This window comes from Dendrobates tinctorius, unplaced genomic scaffold (assembly GCF_039654945.1).
Source record: "Dendrobates tinctorius isolate UK_male_01 unplaced genomic scaffold, ASM3965494v1 ptg000211l, whole genome shotgun sequence".
Classification (NCBI taxonomy): Eukaryota; Metazoa; Chordata; class Amphibia; order Anura; family Dendrobatidae; genus Dendrobates; species Dendrobates tinctorius.
In genome coordinates this window covers 9,446,463-9,472,458 of record NW_027361878.1, presented here as the reverse complement: position 1 = coordinate 9,472,458, position 25,996 = coordinate 9,446,463, and the positions used below count along the sequence as shown (strand labels likewise).

Sequence of the window (25,996 nt, the reverse complement as noted above, 5' to 3'; positions counted from 1 at the left end):
CAAGAACAATATATGGGCCCTTTACAGTCCAATAACTCATCATAATGCAAAATATTCAGAATTGAGAGTCCTCAGTGGTTGATACCTTTTAATGGCTAACTGAAAAGATGGTAACACATTGCAAGCTTTCGAGACTACTCAGGTCTCTTCATCAGGCATAGACTAATACAAAATCTGAAGGGTCACATATTTATGCACCATACAGCACAGAAAAATTCAATAGATAAGACAAGTGACGTGAAGCAGAATTGTGATTATGGGAGAGGGAGAAACATAAATATTGCTCCAGTTCATAGATAAGGAGTCCGGATGTTTTATTGTCCTCTGATTGGGGTCTCCTAATGTGTTGTGATGCCCCCACAAGGTCTTAGGAGCAAATTCTTTAATTGATGTAAAAAGACATAAATCCATGCGACACATTCATTCCTGCATTGAGAGTGTCAAAGGTCGTCATAAATTTATACTCACAGACTCTTCTCTCTCTCTGAGATGTGAAGTTACCTTTAAATACCAGTAATTTCATATCCCTGGTGTTGTGGTCCATCATACAAAAATGTTTTGCCACAGGTAGATCCATTCTTTTTTCTCTTATTGTGTGACGATGAGCATTCATCCTTGTTCTAAGCTTTTGCCCTGTCTCCCCCACATACAGACCCCCAGTTGGACATTTAGTACTTAATTATTTGTACTAAATGTCCAACTGGGGGTCTGTGTGTGGGGGAGACAGGGCAAAAGCTTAGAACAAGGATGAATGCTCATCGTCACACAATAAGAGAAAAAAGAATGGATCTACCTGTGGCAAAACATTTTTGTATGATGGACCACAACATCAGGGATATGAAATTACTGGTATTTAAAGGTAACTTCACATCTCAGAGAGAGAGAAGAGTCTGTGAGTATAAATATATGACGACCTTTGACACTCTCAATGCAGGAATGAATGTGTCGCATGGATTTATGTCTTTTTACATCAATTAAGGAATTTGCTCCTAAGACCTTGTGGGGGCATCACAACACATTAGGAGACCCCAATCAGAGGACAATAAAACATCCGGACTCCTTATCTATGAACTGGAGCAATATTTATGTTTCTCCCTCTCCCATAATCACAATTCTGCTTCACGTCACTTGTCTCATCTATTGCATTTTTTCTGTGCTGTATTGTGCATAAATATGTGACCCTTCAGATTTTGTATTAGTCTAGCCTGATGAAGAGACCTGAGTAGTCTCAAAAGCTTGCAATGTGTTACCATCTTTTCAGTTAGCCATTAAAAGGTATCAACCACTGAGGACTCTCAATTCTGAATATTTTTCTATCTACTGGCTAACACGGTACAAAGATATACATCTTTCCTGTATCATCATAATGCACAATTCCAGGACTCTGACAGCAGATTGGGGAAATTCCAAAAACTGAACTGTCCTATAAGAATGCAATCCCCCGAGCTGGATTCTCGCAGCCTGCAGATCTGGAGCTAGAATGATTACTAAAGCAGAACCATAGGTGCAGCCAATGTTTTACCTTGTCGCTCGCTAGATATTGTTTCTTCTGTAAACTCAGAACTACACTAGCATGCCATTAATATACTCCAGCTGGCCCGGCCCCAGGTGACACCATGGAGCAGCGGAGGCCAATAAGACTGCATAACGTTGCAGAGGAGGACTTGTCAAAGAAAAAAAAAACTATGACGTGGGACCATGGTGCTGAAAAAGTCAGAGCTGGTGGGGCGGGGATTTACTACGAAGAATGACAGCGGCAGAAGTGATACTAAGAAAATACAAGGAGATGACAATGGAGATCTCGGCCCACACATCAGATTCTCAGCACAGTAGCAGGACATGTTCACACTATTAAGTGGATTTTAGAGCAAATTCTGCTCCAAAACCTCTTTATAGAGAGCCTGTTATGTCCCGAAATGCTATTAACATGCAGATGCAGGGTTAATCTGTAGGTTAATAGCGTTCCTAAGAGCTCGCTCACATCTGATGAGTTCTAGCTAACGTTTTATCGGATCGCAATCAGACCTGTGTTATACTATGGGGCAGTGCAGATCTGCAGTTTTTTTTCTCTCATTCTGATTCGGCATGGAAAAATAAATCATAGCATGGCGTGAGTGGTTTCGCAAATCGGATCACTCGCGCCCATTCAACTCTTTGGGTGCGTGTGAAACGTCGGACTTCGCTCGGATTTACTCTGGTACAGACAATGGAGAAGATGGAGAAATCTTGATCTCCTTCTTCTCCACACCTGTGATGCGATTCTCTAATGCAGGGGTGAGGAATCTTTTTTCTGCCAAGGGCCATTTGGACATTTATACCATCCTTCGGGGGCCGTACAAACTCCGCCCATAAACTGCATCCTGACTCTGGCACTGGTGTCAGGACGTAATCTTTCATTGCATGCCCTTCAGTGCTCAGTAGTGAACACTGCATGTGTGTGCTCACAAGCATGAAGAAATTAATGAGCTGGTGGCAATCAAAATATAACTCCCTGCCGAAGTACTGTGGTCCCTGAGAATCTGCCCGGGGGCTGGATTAAAGGTCATGGAGGGCCGTAAATGGCCCTGGGGCCTGAGGTTCCCCACCCCTGCTCTAATGCAAGGGAATAGGATCACACTAAGATGACCCTCGGATCAAACTCTGTCATTTACATAATCGTTCTGATTCTCTCACATGGCCGCAGCCTTAAAGCACGGCTACCGGGAGAAAGTGAGCTTTATTCATAGCGATAGCCGCCGGCTTTCAGTCATAGAGTTGGGCATGGTGCGGCTATAGTCACCCGTCAAAGCACTGAAAGCTGTGGCTGTAAAAATGCCTCATCGCTTTGATTGACAGTTTGCTCTGCATAAAAGCACTGCACAGCAAAATGTCAGCCATAGTGCAGGGGAGCGCTTACAGTTGCCGCCTCTATGACTGAAAGCCGGCGGCTCTCAGGAGGACTAAAGTTAATTTTCTCCCAAAAGCCGCACTTTCAGAAAGGACTCATACAGACAGCTGTATTTTCGATCCAAGTGCGAGCCAACAAGTGATTAGATCGTACTTGGACCAATCTTATTCTATGGTGCTGTGCACATGTGGCGTCCCTGAGGGTTCAGTCGCCACAGAGGTACTGCACCTCCTCCTGAGGTGTGGTACCCCACCATTCAGGTAAGGTGGAGACACCTGACCACACTCCAACACCTGCATCCCACACAACATAGTAGTGTAGCAGAGCAACCTTCATGGCTCCCTGCTTGGAACACAAAGAGTGCTGGGAGGTGGGTGGGGCTTAGACTGCACAAGAGAGCGGGAGAATATTAGGAAAAGGGTCAGTCGGTGAGAGAAGATCCCCCTGTTTGTGAAATTAATGTTCCAGCAGCAGACACCGGAGGAATAGGAGTTGTGACCACTCTGTTCCCACAAAAGACTCAAAGAGATGGTGGCAACCTAAGTGTGAGCCGGGACATGACGGATAGAGTCCCCGAAGCAGGCTACAGTCACTTGTCATGTGAGTAGAGTTCCAAGGAACATCTGAGAGGAGGAACTTGAGTTTAACACACAACTACAAGTACTTCAGTTTAAGCGCTAGTGAGGAGACGTTCAGAAAAGGCACACGAAAGGGAGAGCTGGAAAGGTTAATTCCATCTGCCTGGGAGTTGGCTGAGCCCCTAATCTGGAGACCGCAGCATTGAAGTGGGCACCTGTCTGTGCCAAGAACGTCAGTAAAAGAACTGGAACTGCATTCATCTGTCTCATTGCCTTCTTCCTGCGCCAACCCCCTCAGCACTGCTACATCTCTGTGCCTAACACTGCACCATCTACTTCTCCTCACTATCTCCTCATCTACACCAACCTCATCTACACTGCCCTGGGACTACTGCTCCACCTGTGGAGGGCTACAACATCATTGCTGCACCACACCATCTGTCCCAGAGAGGCAACCCTGCAGCGCTGGTCAAACTGACCAGAAACCACAGGTGGCGTCACAAATCATCTTTATAACTTTATCCCTATCACTCTACCCCTTTTACATTGACCGCCTGAGGCCAAAGACCGGGTCATTGCCACTGTGACATCTCCCATTGTAATCAACAGGCCTGGCACCGAGTACCCCACGGCCTCTGGGGGCGAGTCACACATGTCTGATTTTTTTTCTTGAGCCCTAGTCTGTCCAAGGAAAAATAATCACAGCATGCATGATTCGAATCCAATATTCGGATTGCACTAGTCCATGCAATTCAATGAGTGATTGGAAAAAAGTGTGCCGCACTCAGATGACATCTGAGTGCAGTCCAATTTTCATGAAATAACAGAATAAAGAAGATATATAAAAAATACACCAAAAGAACATCCTTATTCCATTATTAGTAAAGTACATAGATAATGCCTCATGAAATCTTATAGTATGGAGACGATTCTCAATTAAATGAGAGAAAAGAGAACATAGAATCCAGATCCATTTCAAACGTATATATATTTATTTGTCAAAAAGTAGACACACATCAGAGATACAGGATAGTAAAAAGAACCAATAAAATGGGTAATCACATAAGGCCCGATACAAGAAAAGACAAGTGGACGACCTATGATGGGTATGGTTGCCCAAGCAAATCCCACGGGGAATATATATGATACTGTATATGAAATATTAAGTTAACCCCGGTTGGTGACTAAATGCAAATGCCAGTAGCTGGTAAATAAATACACTAGATGTAAATCACCAGTGCTGCAAAACGAGAAGTTTTTCAGTTGTATGGCTCCCGTATGTAATAATCCAATGTATATATATAATCAGACGGGACAGAAAAAACAATTAGAAGTGCAGCACTGGTAGTGGAATGGCAATGAAGGTAGTTATTCCACCAAACAGGTGGTGTATAATGAGGTATATTGTTCAGAGGTCGCTTGTACTGAGCTTCCCCTGGGCAATATTATATATTACAATAAACCCAGAAAAAAGATAACAGTGCCAATTGCTGGTAGACTGGGTATAGATCAGCCAGTGCTGAGATCGGTTGTGTCGCCCCCATATATTGAAAAATAAAGTGACAGTTGACACAATTGTCTGTCACTATTGTATAAAAGTGGAGGAAAAGAGGGCAACCACCACTCGCTGCACTGGCCGTGGTATATCCTAAAGCTGAGTCTATTGAGAACTCAGCAGTACACTATATCAGCAGCATATAGTGAAACATATAACAAAGAACCCTGTGGGAAAAGTCAAAGTGAGCTTAAATAAGCTGGGTGAACATACCCATCATATCCTAGTATGTAGCAGGCGTCCGGCTTGTGTACCCCTACGCGCGTTTCGCGGTATGCAAGACCGCTTCCTCGGGGGGCGTGGCTATAACTGTGAACGTCCCAGTTAAATGTCTGGCAAAGAGCGGTCATCTGATCAATGTGAGCCTATCAGTGGGGAGGATCTCACACATGCGCGGTAACACTGGTGCTGCCTCCCAGTCAGCTGACGTCATCGGGGGACAACCCTCACCAGACCGCTGCCTAGGCAACAACCAGGACCAGCGGTGTGTGGATCGCAGTAAACAGACGCCACGTGGGGACGGCCGGCGCTAGACCGTCACCCAGGCAGCGCCTGCCCCGTGTATTACATGTCAAAGTGACGTGTGGTGCATACAGATCCCATCATGACAGGATCACATTACAACAGATGATCTAATCTATAATAATAAATGCCCTAAGCAACTTCCGGTTGTAACAACTTCCGTCCAGTTGTAACCGGTGACGTCACCGCGCACCTCTTTCCATGTTAACCCTCAACACACACACTCCACTCACCTTTCACCATCTCCACTCACGTCCACTCACTCTTTCACTCCACATACGACCCTTTCTCTCACTCCGTCTCTCATACTCACGCCGTCATCGCCGCTGATCCTCGATCCCCGACATCATCTTCCGCCGGCGCCATCCTGGATCCAGACGTCCTCCACGCCGGCGACATGTTCTTGCGGCGACGCCATTTTGGATCGGCGAAATCCCGCGATAGTCAAGATGGCGTCGCCGCAAGAACATGTCGCCGGCGAGGACGACGTCGGGATCCAAAATGGCGTCATCGAAAACTCGCGAGATTTCGCCGACGCTATTTTGGATCCCGACGTCGTCCACGCCGGTGACATGTTCTTGCGGCGACGCCATTTTGGATCGGCGAAATCCCGCGATAGTCAAGATGGCGTCGCCGGAAGAACATGTCGCCGGCGTGGACGACGTCGGGATCCAAAATGGCGTCGACGAAATCTCGCGAGTTTTCGCCAACGCCATTTTGGATCCCGACGTCGTCCACGCCGGCGACATGTTCTTGCGGCGACGCCATTTTGGATCGGCGAAATCCCGCGATAGTCAAGATGGCGTCGCCGCAAGAACATGTCGCCGGCGAGGACGACGTCGGGATCCAAAATGGCGTTGGCGAAAACTCGCGAGATTTCGTCGACGCCATTTTGGATCCCGACGTCGTCCACGCCGGCGACATGTTCTTCCGGCGACGCCATCTTGACTATCGCGGGATTTCACGATACTCAAGATGGCGTCGCCGCAAGAACATGTCGCCGGCGTGGACAACGTCTGGATCCAGGATGGTGCCGGCGGAAGAAGATGTCGGGGATCGTGGAGCAGCGGCGATGACGGCGTGAGTATGAGAGACGGAGTGAGAGAAGGGGTCGTATGTGGAGTGAAAGAGTGAGTGGAGATGGTGAAAGGTGAGAGGCGTGTGTGTTGAGGAGTGTGTGTGTTGAGGGTTAACTTGGCAAGAGGTGTGATGCTATCGCATCCTCCCGATGCTATCGGGCCATAATCTAGTCTCATATAAGTGAAGGAAAAAGAGAGGGGGGGGGGGAGGAGAAGAAGGGGTAGGGGAAAATCAGGAAGAGTGGGAAGACAAGAAGATAAAAAGGATGGGAGTGAATGTTATGCCTATTAACTATACGTGTACTACACATGAATGGTATATATGTTGGACAGAAATGATAACACATGTATCAATGCAAGCAGTAAACATTTGTACATTCATCAAACAGAGACATTATATAATAATATAATAAGAAGCAGACAAGAAGTGACCACAATACGTATCCTTCTATTCACATCAAGTCCTCTGTTTACATGCTTCCAAATGTTTCTGCAGATGATTTGCCAAACACATGGTCATATGTCATTGCAGGTTCAATGATGATTTTTTCACGTCGATCCCATATCACGTGCTGTTAACGTCATGATAAAACTCTCCACTCCAAATCGTCAAAGAGAATGGTTTACGTTATCTGTAGCCAGACAATCAACAATTAAAAATAAAAATAAGTGCAAAGTCCAAAATACACTCACACTATAAAAACATCAATGTGAATTAAAAGAAAAGGGAGAGAAGGAGAGATACCTATCTAGGGATGGCAGGCAGAAATAATTTTATAGATCATAAGAATGGCGCAAAGCTAAGTGATTCGTTTAACCCTTAACCCTCCCCCCCTCCCTTTTTCCTTCACTTATATGAGATTAGATCATCTGTTGTAATGTGATCCTGTCATGATGGGATCTGTATGCACCACACGTCACTTTGACGTGTAATACACGGGGCAGGCGCTGCCTGGGTGACGGTCTAGCGCCGGCCGTCCCCTCGTGGCATCTGTTTACTGCGATCCACACACCGCTGGTCCTGGTTGTTGCCTAGGCAGCGGTCTGGTGAGGGTTGTCCCCCGATGACGTCAGCTGACTGGGAGGCAGCACCAGTGTTACCGCGCATGTGTGAGATCCTCCCCACTGATAGGCTCACATTGATCAGATGACCGCTCTTTGCCAGACATTTAACTGGGACGTTCACAGTTATAGCCACGCCCCCCAAGGAAGCGGTCTTGCATACCGCGAAACGCGCGTAGGGGTACACAAGCCGGACGCCTGCTACATACTAGGATATGATGGGTATGTTCACCCAGCTTATTTAAGCTCACTTTGACTTTTCCCACAGGGTTCTTTGTTATATGTTTCACTATATGCTGCTGATATAGTGTACTGCTGAGTTCTCAATAGACTCAGCTTTAGGATATACCACGGCCAGTGCAGCGAGTGGTGGTTGCCCTCTTTTCCTCCACTTTTATACAATAGTGACAGACAATTGTGTCAACTGTCACTTTATTTTTCAATATATGGGGGCGACACAACCGATCTCAGCACTGGCTGATCTATACCCAGTCTACCAGCAATTGGCACTGTTATCTTTTTTCTGGGTTTATTGTAATATATAATATTGCCCAGGGGAAGCTCAGTACAAGCGACCTCTGAACAATATACCTCATTATACACCACCTGTTTGGTGGAATAACTACCTTCATTGCCATTCCACTACCAGTGCTGCACTTCTAATTGTTTTTTCTGTCCCGTCTGATTATATATATACATTGGATTATTACATACGGGAGCCATACAACTGAAAAACTTCTCGTTTTGCAGCACTGGTGATTTACATCTAGTGTATTTATTTACCAGCTACTGGCATTTGCATTTAGTCACCAACCGGGGTTAACTTAATATTTCATATACAGTATCATATATATTCCCCGTGGGATTTGCTTGGGCAACCATACCCATCATAGGTCGTCCACTTGTCTTTTCTTGTATCGGGCCTTATGTGATTACCCATTTTATTGGTTCTTTTTACTATCCTGTATCTCTGATGTGTGTCTACTTTTTGACAAATAAATATATATACGTTTGAAATGGATCTGGATTCTATGTTCTCTTTTCTCTCAGAATAGAGAAGATGGAGAATTTTTTTTTTCATCTTCTCATCCGAGAAATTCAGATCATGCTGTGATCAAACTCTGATCAGAGTGCGACTAGCATAATTGGCCCAATTGTCACGGATGAGAGAAAATACTGTTGTCTGCACTTAGGATAAGGGATATAACAGGTTCCTTTTGAATTTGGGTTCAAATGAGTGTTTAAAAAATCATCCACTTTTCACTCAGAAAAAAAGATGATTTTCATACATGTTTTACAGCACGCGGAACGGTGTAAACGCACCCCCCAAAAGAAATTCATGAAACGCTGGTTTTTGTTCATTCTGCGTCTCAAAAATCTGAATAAAAAGCGATCAAAAAATGTCACGTGCCCGAACATGATACCAATAAAAACGCCAACTCGTCCCGCAAAAAATAAGACCTCACATGACTCGATGGGTCAAAATATGGAAAAAGTATAGCTCTCAATATGTGGTGATGCAAAAACTATTTTTACAATAAAAAGCATCTTTTAGCGTGTGACAGCTGCCAAACATAAAAACCCGCCATAAATAGTAAATCACCCCCCGTTATCACCCCCTTAGTTAGGGAAAAATAATAAAATTAAAAGAAAATGTATTTATTTCCATTTTCCCGTTAGGGTTAGGGCTAGGGTTAGGGCTGAGATTTGGGTTAGGGCTGAGATTAGGGTTAGGGATAGGGTTAGGGCTAGGGTTAGGGCTCAGATTAGGGTTAGGGGTGTGTTGGGGTTAGGGTTGGAGTTAGAATTGGGGGTTTTCCACTGTTTGGGCACATCAGGGGCTCTCCAAACGCAACATGGCGCCTGATCTCAATTCCAGCAAATTCTGCGTTGAAAAAGTCAAACGGTGCGCCTTCCCTTCCAAGCTCTGCCATGCGCCCAAACAGTGGTTTACCCCCACATATGGGGTATCAGCCTACTCAGGACAAATTGCAAAACAACTTTTGGGGTCCAATTTCTCCTGTTACCCTTAGGAAAATAAAAAATTGGGGGCAAAAATATCATTTTTGTGGAAAAAATGATTTTTTTTTATTTTTATGGCTCTACAGCATAAAATTCTGTGAAGCAATTGGGGGTTCAAAGTGGTCACCACATGTCTAGATAAGTTCCTTGGGGGGGTCTAGTTTACAAAATGGGGTCACTTGTGGTAGGTTTCCACAATTTAGGCACATCAGGGGCTCTCGAAATGCGACATGACACCGGCTGTCCATTCCATCAAAGTCTGCATTCCAAAACGTCACTACTTCCCTTCCGAGCCCCGACGTGTGCTCATACAGTAGTTTTCTCCCACATATGGGGTATCAGCCTACTCAGGACAAATTGGACAACAACTTTTGGGGTCCAATTTCTCCTGTTACCCTTGGGAAAATAAAAAAATTGGGGACTAAAAGATCATGTTTGTGGAAAAAATGATTTTTTTATTTTCACGCCCGGGCGTTATAAACTTCTGTGAAGCACTTGGGGGTTCAAAGTTCTCACCACACATCTAGATAAGTTTCTTGGGGGGTCTAGTTTCCAAAATGGTGTCATTTGTGGGGGTTTCCACTGTTTAGGCACATCAGGGGCTCTTCAAATGTGACATAGCGTCCAATCTCAATTCCAGCCAATTTTGCATTGAAAAAGTCAAACGGCGCTCCTTCCCTTCTCCCCCCACATATCAGGTATCAGCGTACTCAGGATAAATTGCACAATACATTTTATGGTCCAATTTCCCCTGTTACCCTTGGTAAAATATAAAAAATTGGACCTGAAGTAATTTTTTTGTAAAAAAAAGTTAAATGTTCATTTTTTTAAACATTCAAAAAATTCCGGTGAAGCGCCTGAAGGGTTAATAAACTTCTTGAATGTGGTTTTGAGTACCATCAGGGGTGCAGCTTTTAGAATGGTGTCACTTTTGGGTATTTTCTATCATATAGACCCCTCAAAGTGACTTCAAATGTGAGGTGGTCCCAAAAAAAAAAAATGGTGATGTAAAAATGAGAAATCGCTGGTCAACTTTTAACCCTTATAACTTCCTAACAAAAAAAATTTTGGTTCCAAAATTGTGCTGATGTAAAGTAAACATGTGGGAATGTTACTTAAGTTTTTTGTGTGCCGTATCTCTGTGATGTAACTCCTTTCCTACAATGGACGTACTATTCAGTCCATGTGACCTGGGACCTAAGTCCCAAGGACGGAAGAGTACGTCTAGTGCGATCAGCGGCCGGGTGTCAGCTGATTATCACAGCTGACACCCGGCACAATGTGTCAGGGGTGGTCACGGACCACCCCCGACACGTTAACCCCTTGCACACCGCGATCAAACACGATCGCGGTGTACCGGGGGTTAAAGGGAAGCATCGGCAGGGAGGGGGCTCCCTCCATGCTTCCCTGAGCCCCCACAGCAGCACAATGTACAGTGCTGCTGTGGGGGGCTCTATCCCTGCAGGTCCCCGAATCCAAGATGGCGACAGGGACGTTCAGGAGGCCTGCAGGGAGCTGACTTCCTCAGTGCCTGCAAAGCGCAGGCATGAGGAAGTCTGCATCTATGCCTGTGACAGTTCGCTGCTGTCAGTGATCAGCGATCTGTCACAGGACAGTGATGTCCCCCCTGGGACAACCTAATAAAGTTAAAAAAAAAAAAAAAGTGCAAAAATAATTTTAAAAAAATCGCTAAATAAATAAAAAAAAATAAAATTCCCTAATAAATTCATTTTTTGGAAAAAAAACAAAACAAAACAATAAAAGTGCACATATTTGGTATCGCCGCGTCTGTAACGACCCGCCCTATAAAACTGTCCAATTAGTTAACCCCTTTAGCAAACCCCTTAAAAAATAAAAATAAAAAACGAAGCAAAAAATAATTATTTATTATCATACTGCCAAACAAAAAGTGTAATAACGCGCGATCAAAAAGACGCATATAAATATCCATGGTACCGCTGAAAACGTCATCTTGTCCCACAAAACACGAGCCACCATACAGCAAAATCAGCGAAAAAATAAAAGAGTTATAGCTCGCAGAATAAAGCGATGCAAAAATAATTATTTTTTATATAAAATTGTTTTTATCGCATAAAAGCGCTAAAACATAAAAAAAGACATAAATGAGGTATCACTGTAATCATACTGACCTGAAGAATAAAAGGGCTTTATCAATTTTACCACAGGCGGAACGGTGTAAACGCACCCCCCAAAAGAAATTCATGAGACGCTGGTTTTTGTTCATTCTGCGTCCCAAAAATCGGAATAAAAAGCGATCAAAAAATGTCACGTGCCCAAAAATGGTACCAATAAAAACGTCAACTCGTCCCACAAAAATAAGACCTCACATGACTCGGTGGGTCAAAATATGAAAAAAATTATAGCTCTCAATATGTGGTGATGCAAAAACTATTTTTACAATAAAAAGCGTCTTTTAGCGTATGACAGCTGCCAAATATAAAAACCGCCATAAATAGTAAATCAAACCCCCCGTTATCACCCCCTTAGTTAGGGAAAAATAATAAAAGTAAAAAAATGTATTTATTTCCATTTTCCCATTAGGGTTAGGGCTAGGGCTAGGGTTAGGGCTAGGGCTAGGGCTAGTGTTAGGGCTGAGATTAGGGTTAGGGGTGTGTTGGGGTTAGGGTTGGAGTTAGAATTGAGGGGTTTCCACTGTTTGGGCACATCAGGTGCTCTCCAAATGCAACATAGCGTCTGATCTCAATTCCAGCCAATTCTGCGTTGAAAAAGTCAAATGGTGCTCCTTCCCTTCCAAGCTCTGCCATGCGCCCAAACAGTGGTTTACCCCCACATATGGGGTATAAGCATACTCAGGACAAATTGCAAAACAACTTTTGGGGTCCAATTTCTCCTGTTGCCCTTACGAAAATAAAAAATTGGGGGGCAAAAATATCATTTTTGTGGAAAAAAATGATTTTTTTATTTTCACACACGGGCGTTATAAACTTCTGTGAAGCACTTGGGGGTTCAAAGTGCTCACCACACATCTAGATAAGTTCCGTGGGGGTCTAGTTTCCAAAATGGGGTCACTTGTGGGGAGTTTGAATAGTTTAGGCACATCAGAGGCTCTCCAAACGCACATGACACCCGCTTACCATTCCATCAAAGTCTGCATTCCAAAACGTCACTCCTTCCCTTCCGAGCCCCGACGTGTGCCCATACAGTAGTTTTCTCCCACATATGAGGTATCAGCGCACTCAGAACAAATTGGACAACAACTTTTGGGGTCCAATTTCTCCTGGTACCCTTGGGAAAATAAAAAAAATTGGGGACTAAATGATCATGTTTGTGGAAAAAATACAATTTTTTTATTTTCACGCCCGGGCATTATTAACTTCTGTGAAGCCCTTTGGGGTTCAAAGTGCTCACCACACATCTAGATAAGTTCCTTGGGCGGTCTAGTTTCCAAAATGGTGTCATTTGTGGGGGGTTTCCACTGTTTTGGTACATCAGGGGCTTTCCAAACGCGACATGGTGTCCGATCTCAATTCCAGCCAAAAACGTCAAATGGCGCTGCTTCCCTTCCGAGCTCTGCCATGCGCCCAAATAGTCGTTTACACCTACATATGGGGTATCAGCGTACTCAGGACAAATTGCACAATAACTTTTAGGGTCCTATTACTCTTGGAAAAATAAGAATTGAGGGTGAAAAGATCATTTTTATGGAAAAAATGTGATTTTTTTTAATTGTACAGCTGTACATTATAAACTTCTGTGAAGCCCTTGGGGGTTCAAAGTTCTCACCACACATCTAGATAAGTTCCTTGGGGGGTCTAGTTTCCAAAATGGGGTCACTTGTGGGGGGTTTCCACTGTTTAGGTACATCAGGGGCTCTCCAAACGTGACATGGCGTCCGATCTGAATTCCAGCCAATTTTGCATTGAAAAAGTCAAACGGCGCTCCTTCCCTTCTGAGTTCTGCCATGCACCGAAACAGTGGTTCCCCCCCACATATCAGGTATCAGCGTAGTCAGAACAAATTGCACAATAACTTTTGCAGTCCAATTTCTCCTGTTACCCTTGGTAAAATAAAAAAAATTGAACCTGAAGTATTTTTTTGTGAAAGTTGGAAAATTGTTACATTTTCAAAATTTTTGCCAAACTTCCATTTTTTTCACAAAATAAACGCAAGTTATATCAATGAAATTTTACCACTAACATGAAGTACAATATGTCACGAGAAAAACAATGTCGGAATCACCGGGATCCATGGAAACGTTCCAGAGTTATTACCTCATAAAGGGACAGTGGTCAGAATTGTAAAAATTGGCCCGGTCATTAATGTGCAAACCACCCTTGGGGGTAAAGGGGTTAAGGTTCCAGAGTCTGGATGAGGAGTGGAGAGGCACACAATCCAAGCTGCTTCAGGCCTAGTGTGAAGATCCTGATGAGCTGGTAAGTATTAAGATCAAAAGAATAGGAAAACCTTCAGGAGTAAACCAATTAGTAACTCCTATCACTATGCCTTGAGTTTAAATAGGGTGTGGTGTGGGAGGAACGGCCCCCGTCGAGTATCCGGGCCAGAACCAAGGGAGCCGTCATCTGGGTTCTGGGGGAAACTGTCCCCGGGGGACAGAGTTCGGGGACGGACCGTTGTGACAGACAGATGGGCTGGGGGAGGGACCAGTATAAAGGAGGTGGGGAATCCCCAGGACGATGAGTAAGCAGACCGGGACAGAGGCAGCAGGAGACCGTGGGAGCGGCTGAAAGCTAGAGCGACTTACCAGTGCCAGGGAAGACGCTCACTGAGGACTCCAGAGGGACAGCTCCAAGGCGATCATCCGAGACTTGCCGCCCCGCTCCAGCCCGCGGCCACTGCGGCCCTAGTTCGACCCGCGGCCGCTGCCGCCTCACCTCAGCCCGCGGCTGCGGCCTACCCGCGGTCGCCCGTGGCCGCTGCCGTCTCATTCCAGCCCGCGGCTGCGGCCTGTTCCCCGCTACCCGCAGCCGCCCAGCTCTCACCAGTGGCCGCGGCAAGTACAGTGCCGTCGGCGGCCACCACTGTCCTGCTCCGGTCCTCAGCAGGGGCCGAGCCTCTGCTGGCCGCGGACTCCCCGTCGCAGCTGTTAGCTGCGCAGGTGGCCTGTCATTAGCCACCCCACATCGCTGCCGCTTGCCCCAGTCCGGGGGTTGCGGCCCATCCATCCAAGGACTCTGTCGGGGCCTGTGGGGCTCCAGTGTCATCGGCACACCAGAGCGCGCAAAGACTTCGCCAACGCCTCAGCAACTAGGCCCAGCGACTACTACGCCGAAAGACCACCATCCCGAACGGCGAGGGACGTCTGGATGGCTAAGTTGACTATATAATTAAGGACCCGTAGTCGACCATACCGCGGCCCTATAGTGACCGGCTATTGCTGGAAGTAGTCGTGTTCTACCCGTTTGTGTTTGCTTGTATAGAGCCCCTGTGAGGGCAACCCTTGTTACCCCTTTTATTGATCAGGCCATGACTGAGGAAAGTTCCATCTAGTCTTATAAACATTATTCTTGAAAGTACCAAATTGTCTTGCGACTCGTCACTGCATCCTGCGTACCTGCAAGCACCACAGTGGAACTGCCCTGTTAGCCACAGCTGGGATCTAATAGATCCTGATGAGCTGCTGGAGAGCACACACACCGATTCTACTTGTGATATTGGCCATAACATATAATCTAGCACCAGTGCCTTCCACAGGATGAACATGTCAGTGCCTGGAGACAGAGGCAGATGTCATTGGAGCAGGTCCTGGTAGAGATGTAATAACATTGATTTCAGTTGGTTTCATGCAATTCTTCATTTTCCCTATGGTGGTGGTACAGAAGGGGGAATCACACTTAGAGCACAATCAGATGGTTATATAAATCGGACCAAGATCGGACGGACCTCAATGGACGGACCTGTCACCCCCCCTGGGCGTTTTTAAGTAAAAGAACCACCTTTGAGCAGCACTAAGGCTGCACTCTGTGAAGGTGGCTCTTCTGTTTCTGACCCCTAGTAACCCTGAAATATTAACTTTTATAAATAGCTCCTCATACCTGTAATGTGTCCCATAGGTATGGTGTGTCCCCCTGTATCAGCCGCCTCCCATCCGTCCATCATGCCTTTGTCTTGTGCCTGGGCACCGCCTACCATCTGTCCATCTTGCCACTTGTCTTGTGCCTGGGCGCCGCCCACCATGCCCCTGTGCGCCGCCACCTCCTCCTGCCCGAGAACCGACATCAGGCTATTGCGCCTGCGTGTTGCTGAGGCCCCAGATCCCGCCCCACAGTGTGTTATGATGTATTCGCACTGCAGGACTGGGGCCTCAGCAACACGCAGGCGAGATAGCCTGATGTCAGTTCTCAGGCAGCGCGCACTGCACATGCCCGAGAACTCTTGTCACAGCGCAGGCGCCAGCATTCAAAACAAGAGGAGGTGGCGGCGCACAGGGGCATGGTGGGCGGCACCCAGGCACAAGACAAGTGGCATGATGGACGGATGGTAGGCGGTGCCCAGGCACAAGACAAAGGCATGATGGACGGATGGGAGGCAGCTGATACAGGGGGACACACCATACCTATGGGATACATTACAGGTATGAGGAGCTATTTATAAAAGTTAATATTTCGGCATTACTGGGGGTCAGAAACGGAAGAGCCACCTTCACAGAATGCAACCTTAGTGCTGCTGAAGGTGGCTCTTTTACTTAAAAACGCCCTGGGGGGGTGACAGGTTCCCTTTAACCACATGCAGTATAAATAAATAGTAAAAAGAAGTAATCATAAAACTGCCGATGATAAATTATATATAATGGCATGCGTATCAATAATATACAGACATCTTAAAAAAGATAGATCATGAAGATAGATAAATCACCTGAATAAATAAGAGGACAATGGAGTCCAAGATGAGATAAAGTTTAGCTGTGGTATCTCATATCTAGCAACCTTGAATCTGATCTGGTCGAATTTCTCTTTATCTTCCTAGAGTAAATCCTTAATCATAATGACTTCATTTTTAACCTCAAAATTTATTTACAACTACAAGGCATAGCTATGGGGGCCGCTCGTGCCCCCTCCTATGCTAACTTTTTTTTTTAGAGGCATGGAAGGAACAACATATTCCAGGAGGAGACGATTACAGGGATCAACATGGTGCAGGGGTGGATGCGCTATATTGACGACGTGTGGTTTGTGTTTGAGGGATCTATTGAGGACCTAGAAACATTTATGGGATCTCTAAATAAAAACAACCTAAATATGAAGTTTACCTATAAATTTGGAAGAGAACTGGAATTTCTAGATCTTCTTGTTAATGTTTCAACAGATGGTCGAGTTATAACTGACATCTATAGGACACCAACGGCCACCAACTCCGTACTTCATGCGGGATCCTCCCACCCGGCCTCAGTGATTAGATGGATACCAATAGGGCAGTTATTAAGGGCTAAAAGAATTTGTACCACCACTAAGGCTACTTTCATACTTGCTTTTTTTTGCAGCATGTTTTTCCCGCAAAAAAACGCATGGAAAAAACGCATACAAACGCATACAAATGCTGCGTTTTTTTCAAGCATTTTTATGAGCATGCATGAAAAAAACGCAGCGTTTTTATGCGTTTGTATGTGTTTTTAGTGCGTTTTTACCGCATTTGCGGTTTTTTCCAACTTTAGTTGGCCCCTCACACTAACCCAAACCATGACTTTACTAACCCTAACCCTAACCCTGACCCTAACCCTAACCCTTAACCAAACCATTCCCTAACCCTAACCCTAACCCTGACCCTAACCCTAACCCTGACCCTAACCCTTAACCAAACCATACTAACCCTAACCTTATCCCTAACCCTTAACCAAACCCTACCCAAACCCTAACCCTAAACCCTAACTAACCCTAAACCCTAACCCTTAACCAAACCATACTAACCCTAACCCAAACCCTAACCCTAACCCTAAACCCCCTTAACTAACTCTAACTATAACCCAAACCCCTAAATTCCATTGTCTAACTAATGGTCAACAAAAAAACGCATGCGCAAAAAAACGCATACATGAGCATGGCAATGCGCACATATGCACACCCATAGACTTATAATGGGTGTCTTGCTGTAAAAAAACGCATTGCGCGAGCATGCGTTTTTTTGAGGCAAGTCGGACGCCCAAAAAATGCAACAGGATGCATTTTGTGCGTCCGAACGCACACCACAAAAAAACGCATGCGTGGAAAAACGCATACAAACGCATGTGTAAGCGCATCCCATGCAAAATATAGGGGAAAAAACGCATGCGTTTTTTAGCGCTAAAATCCAGCGCATAAAAACGCAAGTGTGAAACCAGCCTAAGACCTTTGAAATCCAGGCCACAAATCTGGCACATCGCTTCAGAGACAGAGGCTACAGTCATCAGCAAATTAAATGAGGATATATTAGGGCTAGTAAGACACCAAGAGAGTAACTTGTATATGATGGCAATCTGAAATGAAAGCGGATCAACAAATTTGTTTCATATTCACATACAACAACCAGTAGGACCAACTATCTTTGGTCATGAATAAACATTGGAAGATTCTACTTAATGACTCAATATTGGCAAAGGTGCTGCCCCAGCCCCCTCCATGGTGTCTCGACGCTGCAGAAATTTAAAAGACATTTTGGTCCACAGCTTTTATGACTAAGCCCGTAAGAAAAATCTTAATAACCATCCTTACCCAGTTTTTTCCCCTGTGGACTTTGTAAGGCCTGCATGAATTTATCGAAGACCTTTAAGAATTTTGATGTGACCCAAACTTTTGAAATACGCAAACAACTAAATTGCAGCTCTAAATGGGTCATATATCATGCAGAATGCCCGTCGTAAGGTCTACATTGGACTAACAACCAGGGAATTCTGAATACGGGTAAGAGAACATGTTCGAGATATTGAAAAGGCAAAAACAGTTAATGATCTTTCTATTTTGAGGACCATTCCGAGTCACTTTAAGCAGTTTCATGACTTCAATTCTAAAAATTTGATCATAAAAGGGATTGATGAGGTGGAGATGGAGCCAAGAGGTGGTGATTTAGGCAAGATGCTGGTTCAATTAGAGAGCAAGTGGATCTTTCGGTTGGGTACCCTTACTCCCCAAGGCCTTAATGACACTGGTTTTGGGTCCTTTTGGTAGTTTGGGGTTCTTCTTTATCATGGATTTTTCTTGGTTTCTAAGTTTCGTGGATGTTTCAGGGGCTATTTTAATATTTGTCATATTCATTGTACTATATTTGTTTGCTTTTTAATTTTTGTCTTTATTGTTAACTGTCATTTGTTATTCTTGCAGTATTGGTCTGATTTTTGGTGTCTGCAAGCAGAAGGTCGCTTCAATTTTAGGGAGCCTTAAAGAAAGAGGATTCATGTGGAACCAAGTGAGTTAATGTTGTTGGAACATAATTATGACATGGTGGGGATATCTGAGACATGGCTGGACGAGAGCCACGACTGGGCGGTTAATTTACAGGGCTATAGTCTGTTCAGAAATGACCGTACAAATAAGCGAGGGGGAGGCGTGTGTTATATGTAAAATCATCCTTAAAACCCATCCTTCGTGATAATATATATGAATCTAATGAAAATGTAGAGTCCCTGTGGGTGGAGATAAGGGGAGGGGGGAAAATAATAAATTACTGATAGGGGTTTGTTATAAGTCTCCAAAAATAATGGAAGCAACAGAGAATATCCTCATAAAGCAAACAGATGAAGCTGCGACTCAAGGAGAAGTCATTATTATGGGGGACTTCAACTACCCTGAAATACATTGGGGAACCGAAACCTGCAGTTCCAGCAAAGGTAATAGGTTTCTGACAACTATGAGAGACAATTACCTTTCACAACTGGTTCAGGACCCAACAAGAGGGGGGCACTGCTAGACCTAATATTAACCAACAGGTCAGACCGCATATCAAATGTAAGGGTTGGGGGTCACTTGGGTAACAGTGATCACAAATTAATAAGTTTTCATGTATCCTTTAATAAGATGTGTAGTAGAGGGGTAACAAGGACACTAAACTTCAGGAAAGGAAATTTCCAACGGATGAGAGATGATCTTGGTGCAATTAACTGGGACGATATCCTGAGACATAAAAATACACAAAGAAAATGGGAGACGTTTATTAGCTTCCTGAATGGGACCTGTGCACAATATATACCATATGGGAATAAACATGCGAGAAATAGGAAGAAACCACTATGGTTAAATAGAGCTGTAAGGGGTGCAATAAGAGATAAAAATAAAGCATTTAGAGAATTAAAGCAAGTAGGTAGTGATGAGGCATTAACTAAATACAGAAGATTAAATAAATTCTGTAAAAAGCAAATCAAGACAGCAAAGACTGAGACAGAGAGACTCATTGCCAGAGAAAGTAAAAATAATCCCAAAATATTCTTTAACTACATAAATAGTAAGAAACTAAAAATTGATAGTGTTGGTCCCCTTAAAAATAGTCTGGGTGAAATGGTGGATGAGGATGAGGAAGAAGTCAATATGCTAAATGACTTTTTTTCAACAGTATTTACACAAAAAAAATCCCATGACGGATAACATGATCAATGATAAAAATTCTCCATTAAATGTCACCTGCTTAACCCAGCAGGAAGTACGGCGGCGTCTAAAAATCACTAAAATTGACAAATCCCCGTGCCCGGATGGGATACACCCCCGAGTACTGCAGGAATTAAGCACAGTCATAGATAGACCATTATTTTTAACCTTTAAAGATTTCATAATAACAGGGTCTGTACCACAGGACTGGCGTATAGCAAATGTGGTGCCAATATTCAAAAAGGGGACAAAAACTGAACTCGGATATTATAGGCCAGTAAGTTTAACCTCAACTTTGGGTAAAATCCTGGAGAGTTTTCTAAGAGATACTATACTGGAGTATCTGGAGAAGAATAACCTCATGACCCAATATCAACGTGGATTTACAAGGGCCCGTTCCTGTCAGACTAATCTGATAAGCTTTTATGAGGAGGTAAGTTCCGGACTGGACCAAGGGAATGCAGTGGACATGGTGTACATGGACTTTTCAAAAGCTTTTGATACGGTGCCACACAAAAGGTTGATACATAAAATGAGAACAATGGGGATAGGGGAAAATATGTGTAGGTGGGTTAAGAGCTGGCTCAGGGATAGGAAACAAAGGGTGGTTATTAATGGAGCACACTCGGACTGGGTCACGGTTAGCAGTGGGGTACCACAGGGGGCAGTTTTGGGCCCGCTTCTTTTTAACATATTTATAAATGACCTTGTAGGGGGCATAGAGAGTAGAATTTCGACATTTGCAGATGACACTAAACTCTGCAGGGTAATCAATACAGAGGAGGACAATTTTATATTTCAGGAGGATTTATGTAAACTAGAAGCTTGGGCTGATAAATGGCAAATGAGCTTTAATGGGGATAAATGTAAGGTCATGCACTTGGGTAGAACGAATAAGATGTATAATTATGTGCTTAATTGTAAAACACTGGGCAAAACTGTCACTGAAAAAGACCTGGGTGTATGGGTGGACGACAAACTCACATTTAGTGGCCAGTGTCAGGCAGCTGCTGCAAAGGCAAATAAAATAATGGGATGCATTAAAAGAGGCATAGATGCTCTTGAGGAGAACATAATTTTACCTCTATATAAGTCACTAGTGCGACCACACTTAGAATGCTCTGTACAGTTCTGGTCTCAGGTGTATAAGAAAGACATAGCTGAACTGGAGCGGGTGCAGAGAAGAGCTACCAAGGTTATTAGGGAACTGGGGGGTCTGCAATACCAAGACAGGTTATTACACTTGGGGTTATTTAGTTTGGAAAATCGAAGGCTTAGGGGTGATCTTATTACAATGTATAAATATATGCGGGGACCTGTGACGGGGACAAGGGGGCATCCTCTACATCTGGAGGAAAGAAGGTTTCAGCATACTCACAGACGCGGATTCTTTACTGTAAGAGCAGTGAGACTATGGAACGCTCTGCCGTATGATGTTGTAATGAGTGATTCCCTACTAAAATTTAAGAAGGGACTGGATGCCTTTCTTGAAAAGTATAATATTACAGGGTATATACACTAGTTTCCTTAATATTGCGTTGATCCAGGGAGCTAGTCTGATTGCCGTATGTGGAGTCGGGAAGGAATTTTTTTCCCCAATGTGAAGCTTACTGTTTGCCACATGGGTTTTTTTTGCCTTCCTCTGGATCAACAAGTTAGGGCAGGTTAGGACAGGATATGTGTTGAACTAGATGGCCTTAAAGTCTCCCTTCCACCTTAATAACTATGTTAATGAGGAAATAGCTAAAGAGTTTAATGAGGACTATAACTACTAAGAAAAATCATAAGATGCAACACTGTCAGATTATAATATTTTTATCACCTCTTTTAGGGGGCAAAGGGATAAAGTATAATGATTTATCATGTACAAAATTAATAACATTGATAAATTTGAATATCTCCTTACAATAATCTTGATGAACCTCACTTTTTTTATACTAATGGGTCGCCCTCGCTTCACCCAGAGCTGTGGGATACTCGGTACCGGGCCAGTGTCAGGGGGATGATGTGTCACAGCAGCGGTGACCCGGTCCGTGGCCCTGGGCCCTAATATCAATGGCGGTGATGTTAATGGTGTTAAAGGTTATATGAATAGTTCGTGACATCACCCGTGGTATTTGGCAAGTGAGGTGTTAGCCAACGCTGCATGCAGATCCGCTGGGACTGATGGTGTGGTGCAGCAGAGATGGTATAGCTCCCCACAGGTGGAGCTGTTGTCCCAGGGCAGTGTAGGTGCAATGGATGAGGAGAGGCGCAGAATGGTATGGATGATGTTACCCAGATGTAGCGGTGCTGGAATAACTGGAGGACACCAGAGTATGCGGTTCCAAAGCTTTACTCACTGTTTGCAGTTCACACAACTGCCTGCCTCCGTACCGTATTCTCCAGGTCAGGGCTCCAGCCAACCTCCAGGCAGGATAGGATTCTCCCTTCCACACTCCGCCATCATGTACTTTACTGAACTACTCCTCCAATGCGCCTTTAGGGGCGAAGCACTCCAGTACTTAGTTACCCTGGAATGCCTCTCTCTAGGTGTTCCTAGTCTCTACTTGTATGACAGACAGCTGTAGCCTGCTCGGGGACTCCTCACTACGTCCCGGCTCTCTATTCAGTTACTGTTGTGTCCCAAGTCTATGATGGGAGCAAGGCGTTAGCGGCTCACTACTCCTCCGGTGTCTGTTGCCGGACATAAAGTTCCAATCAACCTCGGGGACCGGGCCCCGGTCTTCACGCTCTCTGGACTGGAAGGGTTCTTTCTCTTTCTCAACCTGCTTCCCACCGTCCTTCTCTTCTCCTTCGTTCTGATCTGTTCTCTCTCTCTTATGGAAGGTTAGGTTATCAATCTTATCAGTCTCTCTCTCTCTGGTCTTTCTCGTGCCAGCAGCCCAGATCACTGGGACCTGCTGCAGCACGTCCCTTAGACACCCATCTTCTATCTTCTCTCTCCTCTAACCAACTAACCACTAACTTTCACTCTTCCCTCTCTTTTATATCTAACTCCACCCGCCTCCCCAGCACCTCTTGTGTTACGAAGCCAGGGACCACAAAAGGCACCCCATGACCTTTCCAGCATAAAGCATGGATGGGTCCCTGCTGAACTATCCTGTGTGCGGGGTGCAGGTGTTGGAATGCGGAAAGGAGTTCCCAGCCTACCTGGATGGTGGGGCACTACACCTTAGGAGAAGGTGCAGTACCTCTGTGGCGACTGAAGCCTCAGGGGCGCCACACTAACATCCCTTATGAACAGCAATTTTACTTTCTCTCCTTTCTCCCCTTCCCTCCTTTTTCCTTGTATGTGTGGCGCCCCTGAGGCTTCAGTCGCCACAGAGGTACTGCACCTTCTCCTAAGGTGTAGTGCCCCACCATCCAGGTAAGGTGGGAACTCCTGACCATGCTCCACACCTGCATTCCACACACAGGATAGTTCAGTGGGGCCACCTAACAGCTTCAGGCTGGGGGTTAGCAGAGCACCCCTCGTGGAACCCTGCTTCGTAACACGAGATGTGCTGGGAGGCGGGTGGAGTGAGATGATATAAAAGAGTGGGAAGAGTGAGAGAGAGTTGGTTAGTGAGAGAAGAGAGAAGATGGGTGTCTGAAGGACGTGCTGCAGCAGGTCCCAGTGATCTGTGCTGCTGGCACGAGAAAGACCAGAGAAAGAGACTGATAAGATTGATAACCTAATCTTCCATAAGGGAGAGAGAACAGATCGGAAAGAAGGAGAAGAGAAGGATGGTGGGAAGCTGGTTGAAGAAAGATAGAGAACCCTTCCAGTCCAGAGAGCGCAAAGGCCGGGGCCCGGTCCCAGAGGTTGATTGGATCTTTATGTCCGGCAACAGACACCGGAGGAGTAGTGAGCCGCTAACGCCTTGCTCCCATCATAGACTTGGGACACAACAGCAACTGCATAGAGAGCCGGGACGCAGTGAGGAGTCCCCGAAGCAGGCTACAACTGTCTGTCATACAAGTAAAGACTAGGAATACCTAGAGAGAGACATTCCAGGGTAACTAAGTACTGGAGTGCTTCGCACCTAAAGGCGCATTGGAGGAGTTGTTTAGTAAGGTACATGTTGGCGGAGTGTGGAAGGGAGAATCCTATCCTGCCTGGAGGTTGGCTGGAGTCCTGACCTGGAGAACACGGTACGGAGGCAGGCAGTTGAGTGAACTGCAAACAGTGAGTAAAGCTTTGGAACCGCACACCCTGGTGTCCTCCAGTTATTCCAGCACCGCTACATCTGGGTAACATCATCCATACCATTCTGCGCCTCTCCTCATCCATTGCACCTACACTGCCCTGGGACTACAGCTCCACCTGTGGGGAGCTACACCATCTTTGCTGCACCACACCATCAGTCCCAGCGGATCTACATGCAGCGTTGGCTCAACATCTTACTTGCCAAACACCACGGGTGGCGTTACGAACTATTCTAATAAACTTTAACACCATTAACATCACCGCCATTGATATTGGGCGCCCAGGGCCATGGACCGGGTCACCGCTGCTGTGACACATTCCCACCTTGACACCGGCCCGGTACCGATTACCCCGCTGCCCTGGGTGTGCGAGGGCGACGAATATGTGGGTGTATATATGTATATATATAAATATATAATGTGATATATATATATATATATCCTGGTTATATGTAAGGATATGTACAGGTGCTTCTTGCAAAGTTAGGACATCATCAAAAAGTTAATTTACTTCAGTTCTTCAATATAAAAGGTGAATCTCATATTATCTAGAGTCATTACAGAGTGATCTATTTCACGTGTTTATTTCTGTTAATGATGTTGATTATGGCTTACAGCCAATGAAAACCCAAAAGTCATTATCTCAGTAAATTAGAATAATTTATAACACCAGCTTGAAAAATTATTTTAAAATCCGAAATGTTGGCCTACTGAAATGTATGATCAGTAAATGCACTCAGTACTGTTGTCTGCACTGCTTTTATTTATGTTGTATCTTTTGTTATTTCTAGAATCTCTTTTATTGTTGGCACCAAAAACATTTAGCTGCTATCATTTTGGTAATTACTAATACCCACGGATGTATCGATCAATTACATCCACAATCCTGCAGGAAGCCATATTATTTTTTTATTTAGCAATAATATTATTACAGAGAATAAAGTTTTAATGCAAATTAATAAAACATACAATTTGTCTAGGTCATTACACCTCTTTTTCCAATTTTGCTTCCCCATTCACCATTGCATTCATGTACTTGAATGGTGTCATTGTCGCTTTTAATCCCCGTGCTGAGGTAGAACAATTTCGTGCTGATTGATATTCTATGTGGTGTAGAATTTGTCAGAATTGGGAAGTTAGAGAAGTTTGCAAGAACTAATTAGATTTTTTTTAAAGGTTTGCAAAAAGAATTCTTTTTAGGCCGGGATCACACATGCGAGAAACTCGGACATGTCTCGCATGTTAATCCCCGACACTGCCGCCGGCACTCAGGAGCGGAGTGTGCGGCTGCATGTATTGCTATGCGGCCACACGCTCCGATCCAAGTGCCGGCGGCAGTGCCAGGTATTAAGATGCGAGACATGTCCGGGTTTCTCGCATGTGTGATCCCGGCTTTACACTGTGGAAAATATTTTTTAGAATAAAATATGAAAACATGCGGGAAATTTTTTAATAAAAGGTTTGAGCAAACGATGCCTGAGTGCAAAACCAGACAAAGTCCATGGGGAAGAGTGCTGCTATTTCTGAAAACAAAAAATAGACTATTTTCTCTA

General features: G+C 44.8%; 1 protein-coding gene and 1 long non-coding RNA gene across 2 annotated transcripts in view; one reads left to right on the top strand and one right to left on the bottom strand.

Moving 5' to 3' along the window:
• Nucleotides 1–1,549, bottom strand: part of IRF7 (interferon regulatory factor 7) — a 47,664-nt gene extending 46,115 nt beyond the window's left edge. Inside the window, exon 1 of the mRNA XM_073554403.1 lies at nucleotides 1,523–1,549. The gene's annotated coding sequence lies outside the window, so the exon portion shown is untranslated. The remainder of the gene's footprint in view (nucleotides 1–1,522) is intronic.
• Nucleotides 1–25,996, top strand: part of LOC141058237 (uncharacterized) — a 40,646-nt gene that overhangs the window by 4,679 nt on the left and 9,971 nt on the right. Inside the window, exon 2 of the long non-coding RNA XR_012222127.1 lies at nucleotides 18,996–19,080. This is a non-coding gene — a long non-coding RNA (uncharacterized lncRNA). The remainder of the gene's footprint in view (nucleotides 1–18,995; nucleotides 19,081–25,996) is intronic.